At 39.0% G+C, this 11,754-nt stretch overlaps 1 pseudogene; it reads left to right on the top strand.

The window, feature by feature from the left end:
* The window catches only part of LOC110286236, a 5,473-nt pseudogene extending 3,631 nt beyond the window's left edge, over positions 1–1,842 (top strand).
* The last annotated feature ends 9,912 nt before the right edge of the window (positions 1,843–11,754 follow it).

Genomic DNA, 11,754 nt, shown 5'->3' on the forward strand with positions numbered 1-11,754 from the left:
CGCTATGGGGGACTTTTGGGATAGCATTGGAAACGTAATTGAGGAAAATATGTAATAAAAATATTTAAAAAAAAAAGACCCAATAAAACAAATAGTACAGAAGATAAGCCAGGAAGTACAGCAGATATTCTGACAGCCAGCAGTTTCCAGTCAATTGATGACCCCCAAACTAAGTCCACATCACAAAGAATCAGGGCCTGACTTTGAAGGGGAAGTTATGTCTGTCCTTTCTCAGGGATGACTCGAGGCAGAAGGACTGATTCAGGGACAAAAACAAAGCAAATTTGGAAGCCTAAAAAATCAATCTGTAGACACCATGATTCTGTTTTCTGATGAAATTAGATTAGAAAATCTGATTTCTGTGTACTAATCTTCAGTGGCAAGCCTGGGAACAAGCAAGGGAAAGAACCCAGGAATCATAAGGAATAGAAGATATCCCTGGAGACTGCAGAGACTCATACACACAGAAGCAGCAGCTAAGAACAACCCACACTCCTGATAACCTGGGGGCCTGTCAACACTCAGTAGGTCTAAAAGGGGTGAGAAGAACTTAGCTCAATGGATTCTCAAATGTTTCTTTCAGGAGGACTGAGGGAGATTTCACTGAGGATATGTGCAAGGGATAGCATAAAGATGCAAAGAGATGAACATAGTGACCAAGAAGCAAGAACATCCCCCACAAAGGAGATGATAAAAAGTACACAAAGTAGCAATAAAATTACATTAGTAGGAATCTTTGTATTTTTTGCAAATTTGAAGTTATAATTTCTTGCATTGATAGAGAATTTATATATTGTTACAGATTTGAGTTTCTCATTGGTAAAAATCTATGCATATTGGTACAAAATTTGAAATAAATATGGTTACTCTTAAAAAAAAGTACACAAAGAACTCAAAACAAGATACCAGCATTGGAGGATTCACAAAGTCAACAGAAGAGGGCGCTCCACATATGTGAGCAGAGATAATCAGCCTGTGCTGTACGATTCTTCCCTAAAAATAGGAAAACAAGTTTCACGTCATATGAAAATGAACTAACAGAAGATAATCAAAGACAAATCTTATCCAAAGCACTAACAGGGGAAAGGAATAAAATCAGAAAAACACCTTCCTAGACTCCCTCATTTTAAACTAGGGTAAAGTCATTGAAAAAATAATCCAAGTCGTGTGTGCTCATCGAACATATGTAATCTCAAATACTCTGGAGGCTCAGTCAGGAGGATCACACATTCAAAGCTTGCTGAGGCAAAAATGAAACTATTTCTCAAAAATTAAAATTATAGTCATAGCCTAATAAAAATAATCACTGTGCCCATGCCTCCCACCCTTTCTCCACTTACCTCTCTGGTTCACTGATGGCTCCAGTCTCTCCTCAAAGCTACCACAGGCCAACACACTAGCTTTCAGACCATTGCTAACCTCAAGCACACCTTCATTGCCATCAAGTCAGAAAGCATACAACACAGGCTAGTGGACAAGATCATCAAAGGTTTCAAACAGAAGGGATTCCTCATAATGGCCATGAAGCGCCTTTGGGCTTCTGACCAGCACCTGAAACAGCAGCACTACAATGACCTGAAAAACAATCCTTTCTTTCCCAGGCTAAGAATTTAGGGTTTGTGGAGGCCATGGGAGGAGCTCAGTGTGATAAAGCCTGGCCAACTGATGTTGAGTAAGACCAATCCTGCTGATTCTAAAACAGGCACCATTAAAGGGGATTTCTACATCCAATTTGTCAACAATTCAGAAAAAAAAATGATGAGAAAAAAAATCACTGTATGGTTTAAGCCTGAAGAACCAATTGAATACAAGTCTTGTGCCCATGACTGGAACTATGAGTAGATGTGGATAAACAAGGTCCTTTCCAGCATTATTCATGGGTATACTCCACTAAGCAGATGTGTCATTTTTTGGTTACTTTGTGTTGAGCCAAATGAAAAAACAACCACAATGAAAACAAACCTTAAGTAATACATTGTGAATAGTGGACTAGGAAAAGATTGAGGAAGAAAATGTATATAGAACAGAGAAGGGTAGAAACATAGGAAGGAGCAGTAAGGCAGACTTGCCTGAAAGTAGACAGAAAAGATATACAACCAACCAAATGATGTATGTTATTCTTAGCTTTGAAGAAAATAAGCTACTGAGATCCAACAACCTGGCTAGTCTATGTTCTTTGGGAGAAGAAAAAAAAGGCAAAGAATAAATACACATACACACACATACAGAGAGAGAGAGAGAGAGAGAATTTTTAGACAAAGTAGAAGCAAAATTGTCTAGGAAAACTAAGTGAATAGGTAGGGTAAGAAAGGGGAGAATTTGCTCAAAATACAATATGTATCAGTAAGAAATGGCTAGATACCTGTGAGCACAGATAAGACCACCACTTCTGCTCTGGGGGACTTGCCTAGAGCCCTCAGGACACAGGAACCAAGGAATTACCAGGGACAGGATCCTTCAGGTTTCCATCTGCTCTGCAGAGCTGACCCTGTGCCACAACTCTCCATACCCAAATTCCTCCCAGAGAGAACTAGTCTCCCAGGAATACTGACACACAGGCCATAGTCAGAGACAGCAAGACCTGCTAACACCAGAGATAACCAGATGGTGAGAGGCAAGGGCAAGAACCTAAGGAAGAGAAACCAAGACTATTTGGCATCATCAGAAACCAGTTCTCCCACCACAGTAAGCCCTGGATACCCCAAAGCACCAGAAAAGCCAGACTCTAATTTAAAAATCACATCTCATGATGATGATAGAGGACTTTAAGAAGGACATAAATAACTCCCTTAAAGAAATACAAGAGACACAGGGTCCCCAATGGAGAAGCTAGAGAAAGCACCCAAGGAGCTGAAGGGGTCTGCAACCCTATAAGTGGAACAAAAATATGAACTAACCAGTACCCCCCAGAGCTCGTATCTCTAGCTGCATATGTAGCAGAAGATGGCCCAGTTGGCCATCACTGGGAAGAGAGGCCCCTTGGTATTGCAAACTCTATATGCCCCAGTACAGGGGAATGCCAGGGCCAAGAAGTGGGAGTGGGTGGGTAGGGGAGCAGGGCGGAGGGAGGGTATAGGGAACTTTCTGGATAGCATTTGAAATGTATATAATGAAAATATCTAATAAAAAAATTTTAAAAAGAAAGAAACACAAGAGAACACAAGTAAACAGCTAGAAGTCCTTAAAGAGGAATCATAAAAATCCCTTAAAGAATTACAGGAAAACACAACAAACAGGTGAAGGAATTGAACAAACCATCCAGGATCTAAAAATGGAAATAGAAACAAAGAAATCACAAAGGGAGACAACCCTGGAGTTAGAAAACCTAGGAAAGAGATCAGGAGTCATAGATTCAAGCATCACCAACAAAATACAAGAGATAGAAGAGAGAATCTCAGGTGCAGAAGATACCATAAGAAAACATTGGCACAACCGTCAAAGAAAATACAAAATGCAAAAAGCTCCTAACCCAAAACATCCAGGAAATCCAGGACACAATGAGAAGATCAAACCTAAACATAATAGGTATAGAAGAGAGTGAAGATTCCCAAAATAAAGGGCCAGTAAATATCTTCAACAAAATTAAAGAAGAAAACTTCCCTAACCTAATGAAAGAGATACCTGTAAACATATAAGAAGCCTACAGAACTCCAAATAGACTAGACCAGAAAAAAATTCCTCCCATCACATAATAGTCAAAACACCAAATGCACAAAACAAAAAGGATATAAGGATATTAAAAGCAGTAAGGGAAAAAGATCAAGTAACATATAAATGCAGACCTATCACAATTATACCAGACTTCTCACCAGATACTATGAAAGCTAAAAGATCCTGGGCAGATGTCATACAGACCCCAAGAGAACACAAAAGCCAGCCAAGCTACTACATCCAGCAAAATTCTCAATTACCATAGATGGAGAACCAAAATATTCTATGACAAAACCAAATTTACACAAATTCTTTCCACAAATCCAGCCCTACCAAGCAAATAGATGGAAATCTCCAACCCAAGGAGGGAAACTACACCCTAGAAAAAGCAAGAAAGTAATCTTTCAACAAATTCAAAAGAAGATAGTCACACAAACATAATTTCACCTCTAACAACAACAACAACAAAAAAAAAAACACCAGGGAGCAACAATCACTACTTCTTAATGTCTTTTAACATCAATGTACTCAATTCTCCTGGACAAAAAAGACATAGACTAATATGTAAATAGTACCTAGCATTTTGCTGCATACCGGAAACACGCCTCAGTGACAAAGACAGACACAACCTAAGAGTAACAATTTTCCAAGCAAATGGTCCCAAGGAACAAGCTGGATTAGCCATTCTAATCACCTTAAAAATGTTTAACATCCTTAGTCATCAGGGAAATGAAAATCAAAAAGACTTTGAGATTCCACCTCACATGTCAGAATGGCTAAGATCAAAAACTCAGGTGACAGAAGATGCTGGTGAGGATGTGGAGAAAGAGGAACACTCCTCTAATGCTGGTGGGATTGCAAGCTTGTACAACCACTCTGGAAATCAGTTTGGTGGTTCCTCAGAAAATTGGAGATAGTACTACCTGAGGACCCTCTCAGGTATACTACTCCTGGTCATACACCCAGAAGATGCTTCAACATGTAATAAGGACACATGCTCCACTATGTTCAAAGTAGCCTTATTTATAATAGTCAGAAGCTGGAAAGAACTCAGATGTCCCTCAACAGAGGAATGGATTCAGAATATGTGGTACATTTACACAATGGAGTACTACTCAGGTATTAAAAAGAATGAATTTATGAAATTTGCAGACAAATGGATAGATCTAGAAAATATCATCCTGAGTGAGGCAAATCAGTTATAAAAGAACACACATGGTATGTACACACTGATAAGTGGGTATTAAGCAAAGAGCATGGAATATCCATGCTACAACTCATGGACCACATGAAGCTCAAGAGGAAGGAAGACCAAAGAGTGGATGCTTCAGTCCTACTTAGAAGGGGGAACAATATAATCAAGGGAAGTAGAGGGTGGGAGGGACTTAGGAAGAAGAGAGGAGGGGCAGGGGGAAAAGAGAGGAAGAATCAGGTATGGGAGGAGACAGGGGGAGATGTGCAGAGGGCCAGGAAATTAAACAAAGGTGTGGAGCAATGGGGGATGGGAAACTGGGGGTAGAAACCAGAAAGTCCCAGATGCCAGGAAAGCAAGAGCATTCCAGAACCTCATGGGGATGACATTAGCTGAAATACTCCCACAAAGGTAAGGGAGTACCTTTTGAGACCATATCCAGAGGTTAGGCATGCCCCCTCCCCAGTTGAAGGATGGGGCCACCCACTCTTCTCCAAAATTTTAACCCAGAATTGCTCCTGTCTAAAGGAAATACAGAGACAAAAAGTGAAACAAAGACTGAAGGAAAGGCCATCTAGAGACTGTCCCACCTTGGGATCCTCCCACATACAAACACCAAACCCAGACACTATTGTGGATGCCAAGAAGTGCTTGCTGACAGGAGCCTGATACAGAGGCAGATGTTCGTAGCCAACCATTGGACTGAGCACAGGGACCCCCGTTGGAGGAGTTAGGGGAAGGACTGAAGGAGCTGAGGGGGCTTATCTGGCATCAATGGGAAGGGAGGCCCTTGGTTTTGTGAAGGCTTAATGGCCCAGTGTAGAGGAATGCTAGGGTGGGGATGTGGGAGTGGGTGGGTGGGGGAGCACCCTCATAGAAACAGGGTAAGGGGTGATAGGATGGGGGGTTTGCAGAAGGGAGACCAGGAAAGGAGATAACATTTGAAATGTAAATAAATTAAATATACAATTAAAAAAAGAGAAATGACTAGATATGCAACCCAGTGGTACAGTACTTGCTTAGCATGTGCAAGGCTTTAGGTTCAATTATCAGTACCAAGGGAGGATAATCCAAGACATGAAGGAACAACACAAATCAGAATTATAAAATCACAGGAATGGGGCAATTGATTTAGAAAGTAATTATAGGTGAAAATTTAAGGTTTTTAATTTTTTCAGTAAATAAGACTAAATTTAAAAGACCTATAAGTTACTATGGTGGTTTGAATAAGTTTGACCCTGATAGACTCATGTGTTTGAATGCTTGTCCCATGGCGGGTGGTGCTCTTATAAGGTGTGGTCTGGTTGGAGTAGGTGTGGCCTTGTTGGAGAAAGTGTGTCACTGTGGGTGCTTTGAAGTCTCATATATGCACTAACTATGCTCAATGTGACAGTTTCCTCTTTGCTGACTGCAGATTAAGATGTAGAACTCTCAGCTCCTCCAGCACCATGTCTGGCTGGATGCTACCATGCTTCCTGCCTTGATGATAATGGACTAAACCTCTGAACCTGTAAGCCAGCCCCAATTAAATGTTATCCTTTTAAGAATTGCCTTTGTCGGCCTGGAGAGATGGCTCAGTGGACAAGAGCACTGACTGCTCTTCCAGAGGTCCTGAGTTCAATTCCCAACAACCACATGGTGGCTCACAACCATCGGTAATAGGATCTGATACTCTCTTCTGGTGTGTCTGGAGACAGCTACAGTGTACTTACATAAATAAAAAAATGTTTAAAAAACGAATTACCTTTGTCATGGTGTCTGTTCACAGCAATAAAACCCTAATGAAATGCCTAAACACAACTTATAATGCCTCAAGAGAAGCAGAGGTTTGGAGAGATGGCTTGGTGGTTAAAAGTACATGTTGCTCTGCCAAAGACCCTAGTTTGAGTCCCAGCACCTACAGGGCAGCTCACAGCTATCTGTAACTCCAGTTCTGAGGAACCCAACCTGCTCTTCTGGACTCCATATGCACTGGGCATACATACAGGCAAACTCTTATACACATTTTTAAAGCTGAAATAGATGAAGAAACCAGGTCAACATTTAAAATGAAATGGCAAAGAGAGGAAGAGGACTTGAGAGAGAGGACAAATATAAAACTATGCTGTAAATAGTACCTATCGCCAAGATAAAAAAATAAATAAATAAAGCAAATGAAAAGGACAAACATGAAAATGCTTAATTCAATGAACATTTCCTGTGCTTTCAAAACCACAAACAGAAAAGAAACAAAAGTTACCTAAGAAAACTAGTTCAGAACAAGCAAAACCAAATTGTATTTTAGTGAAATTATTGAACTTTAAAGGAAAACAAGTCTGGCTATGTAGTCAAAGAGGTTAAGGGTATAATAAAAAGAAAATTAAATTCCCCTTAAAGTGTCCAAAAGCAATGCTCTTGGACAGAATGAAATTTTAAAAGGTGGTCGGGGAGTCATAGCAAATGATTTCAAATCCAACCAAGCTCTCCTTCAGAGTGTGAATGCAACAAAGCCTCATGGACATGCAATGACTTGCAGAATGTGAATGCAACAAAGCCTCATGGACATGCAATGACTTGCAGAGTGTGAATGCAGCAAAGCCTCATGGACATGCAATGACTTGCAGAATGGTGTTGCCATGACACCTTTCTTGGGAACCTGTACAAGAATAAGCTTCAAGTGAACAGAATGACTGGAAGGAGACTGGGAAACTATGTTTCCTTGAATGAACAAATCCAAGGCTAATGAGGAAGTTTACAGTATGTTCCTCAGGGTAGCTCTATACAACACATCCCACAATGAATAAAAAGCAAGAAAAGGCCAGATGTGCAAACACTATTTATATCATCTTTTCATTACTGTGGTGGAAGATTACCTTTGTTATTATTATTTATTATTGTTGTAAGTTTTATGTAAGTTATACTCTAAGGGCTATGAGACAGCTTAATCTTTCCAGTGTGTGTGTGATTTCTAGAACTGGACATGATAGAACTCTAAAAGAAGTAATGAATGCAGCAGCAAAGAACTTCTGAAACACCCAGATTGTTCTAGAAATTATATTCCCCACATTAAAAAAAAAAAAAAGGTTTTGAAGGAAAACTCAGCAAGGGTTCCCTGGGGAAGATGGTTTCAGATCAGGAGGAAAAAAAAAACATCAAAAAAAAAGTAGAAACAAACAAGAAAAAAGTAAAAAGAAACAAAAGATAAGCAAAACCCAAAGATAACTGTTTTTTTTTTAGTTTTGTATATTTTATGCATGTCATATGAATGTTTTATCTGCATGTATCTATGTTTATCAAATGTGTGCCTGGTGCCTGTGAAGTTCAGAAAAGCAGAATTGGATCTCATAGAACTAGAGTTACAGTGAGCCACAATGTAACGGTCCTCTACAATGTAACAGTCCTCTACAAAAGTAGTAAATGATTTTGACTATTGAACCATTTCTCCAGCTCCCAACAATGGCTAGTTCAGAGGTCTTAGGAGATAGCTATCTCAGCTAAAGAACTACAACTCAGTTAATGAAATATAATAATGTGTATAATTGGTATTTATCTAGAAAATCATCCATTTCATTTAGGTTTTCCAATTTTGTAGAGTACAGGCTTTTGAAATAAGACCTAATGATTCTTTGGATTTCCTCGGTGTCTGTTGTTATATCTCCATTTTCATCTCTGATTTTGTTTATTTGGGTACTGTCTCTCTGCCTTTTAGTTAGGTTGACTATGGGTTTGCCTACCTTGTTGATTTTCTCAAATAACAACTCTTAGTTTCGTTGATTTTTTGTATTGTTCTCTTTGTTTCTAATTGATTTCAGCCTTGGTTTTGATTATTTTCTGCCTTCTACTCTTCTTTGGGGTGCTTGCTTCTTTTTGTTCTAGAGCTTTCAGGTGTGCTGTTTAGTTGCTAGTGTAGGATCTCTCCAGTTTCTTTATTAAGGCACTTAGTGCTATAAATTATCCTCTTAGTACTGCTTTCATTGTGTTCCATAAGTTTGGGTATGATGAATTCTAGAAAGTTTTTAATTTCTTTCTTTATTTCTTCCGTGACCCAGTGATCATTGATTAGAGAGTTGTTCAGTTTCCATGAGTATGTAGGTTTTCTACTGTTTCTGTTGTTGTTGAAGTCCAGCTTTAATCCATGTAATTTGATAAGATTCATGGGACTATTTCAATCTTCTTGTATCTGTTGAGGCTTGCTTTGTTACCAACTATAAGGTAAGTTTTGGAGAAGGTTCCGTGCATGAGGTGTTGAGAAGGTATATTCTTTTGTGTTTGGGTGAAATGTGGGAAATGTTCTACAGATTATCTGTTAAGTCCATTTGATTAATAACCTCCGTTAGTTTCATTATTTCTATGTTTAGCTTCTGTCTCAATGACTTGTTCATTGGTGAGAGTGTGGTGTAGAAGTTTCCCACTATTAATGTGTGGGGTGTGATGTGTGATTTAAGCTTTAGTAAAGTTTCTTTTATGAATGTGGGTGCCCTTGCATTTGGGGCATACATGTTCAGAATTGAGACGTCCCCTTGGTGGATTTTCCCTTTGATGAGAATGAAATGTCCTTTCCCATGTCATTTGATAACTTTTAGTTGAAAGTCTATTTTATTGGCTATTAGAATGGCTACTCCGGCTTGCTTCTTGCTTCCATTTGGTTGGAAAACCTTTTTTCCAGTCCTTTAATCTGAGGTAATGGCTATCTTTGTTGCTGAGGTGTATTTCTTGAATGAAGCAGAATGATGGATCCTAGTTATGCATCTACTCTGTTAGCCTGTGTCTTATATTGGAGAATTGAAACCACTGATGTTGATATTACTGATCAATGATTATTTGTTCCTGTTATTTTGATGGTGGTGGTACTGTGTGTGTGTGTGTGTGTGTGTGTGTTACTTCTTTTGATTTTGCTGGTATGGAATTATCTATTTCTTGTGTTTTCTTGGGTGGAGTTACCCTTCCCCTGTCAGAGTTTTCCTTCTAGTATCCTCTGTAGAGGTGGATTAGTGAAAAGTTATTGTTTAAATGTGGTTTTGTCATGGAATAGCTTGGTTTTTTTTTTCCATCTATGGTGATTGAACATTTTGCATGGTATAATATCTTCTAAGCTGACATCTGTGATGTCTTAGAATCTGCAAGACATCTGCCCAGGCCCTTCTGGCTTTGCAGTAACTATTGAGAAGTTGGGTAATTCTGATAGGTCTGCCTTTATATGTTACTTGGCCTTTCCCCCCCCCAACCCCCTGCAGCTTTTAATATTTTCCTTTGTCCTATAAATTTAGTGTTTTGATTATTATGTGGGGGAGGATTTTCTCTTTTTTGTCCACTCCATTTTGTGTTTTGTAAGCTTCTATATTTATAGGCATCTCTTTATTTAGGTTAGGGAAATTTTCTTCTATGATTTTCTTGAAGGTATTTTCTGGGCCTTTGAGATAGGAATCTTCTTCTTCTATTCCTAGGTTTGGCCTTCTCATAGTGTCCCATTCCTGGATGTTTTGTATTTTCTAGAAAGACACCAATAGCCAAAGTTAAATCAAGTTCATGGAAACCATGTAAATAGTCCCATAACCCCTAAGGAAATAGAAGCAGTCATTAAAAGTCTCCCAACAACAATAAAGTCCCAGGGCCAGATGGTTTTAGCATAGAATTCTACCAGACTTTCAAAGAAGAGCTAATTCCAAAACTTCTCAAACTATTCCACAAAACAGAGACAGAAGGAACACAGCCAAACTCATTCTATGAGGCCACAGTCACCCTGATACCTATACCATACAAAGACTCAACAAAGAATGAAAATTTCAGACCAATCTCTCTCATGAATATTGATACAAAAACATTTAATAAAACACTCACAAACTGAATTCGAGTGCACATTAAATATGTCATCCACCATGATTGAGTAGGCTTCATGCCAGGGATACAGGGGTGTGGGGTGGTTCAATGTATGAAAATTCATCAATATAATACACCATATAAACAAACTGAAAGAAAAAAATCACATGATCATCTGATTGGATTCTGAAAGAGCCTTTGACAAAATCCAACACCCCTTCATGTTAAAAGTCTTGGAGAGATCAGGGATACAAGGTGCATACATAAACACAATAAAGGCATTATAACAATTATCACTTGAATTGCTTTAATTTTTCTCTCCATTTAATTTGATATTGGCTATGGGCTTGTTGTACATACCTGTAATGGCTATACTTGGGAGGCAGAGGCAGGAGGATTAGGAGTTCACAGCCAATCTTAGCATAGCAAATATGCCTAAAACTGCCTGGATTATGTTATTTTTTGATGTTATTAAGTTGTATAATTTTGGGTTGTATAAGTTATATTACAAAAAATATATGTTAAGGAAAAATGGAGAGAGGGAGTCAGTTTGAAGACAGTATTCTGGGTAGTTCTACAGTGAATGGAAGAACTGAAAAAAATATAAGAAGGAAGTGTGGGTAAGGCTGATCAGTGGCTATGGTTAGCAAGAATTTTGGTGTGCTACTGCACAGGAAGGTGACTATAGATAGCAACAATGTACCGTATATATTTTGATAACTAATGAGGGCTTACTTAACAAGCATGTAGACCTGACTGCAGATCTCCAGCATTTTCAAAGCTGAGCACTGTGGTGTGATCCTGTAATCCCAGTACTGAGAAGCAGAAGTAGAAATGTCCAGGGGAAATGCTACATAGCCAATCTAGCTAATTGGTAAACTTTGGGTGCAATCTAAGATCTTGTCTCAAAAAGTAAGATGGAGACTTACTATCTCTGAGTATCAAAGGGAGGGATGACTCAAGTGAAAACACCTACCTTAAATCAGAATGGTGGTAATCAACCTTAAAGCTTAGTGTTTGCGGTAGCAACTGGAGAGGCTGAATCTGCAGCAGGTGTTGAGTAGGCGTAGGTGTGAGGCCGTGAGTGCAGCAAAGGAACTGAAGGGGCTGAACAA

Source organism: Mus caroli, chromosome X (genome assembly GCF_900094665.2).
Source record: "Mus caroli chromosome X, CAROLI_EIJ_v1.1, whole genome shotgun sequence".
NCBI classification, from domain to species: domain Eukaryota; kingdom Metazoa; phylum Chordata; class Mammalia; order Rodentia; family Muridae; genus Mus; species Mus caroli.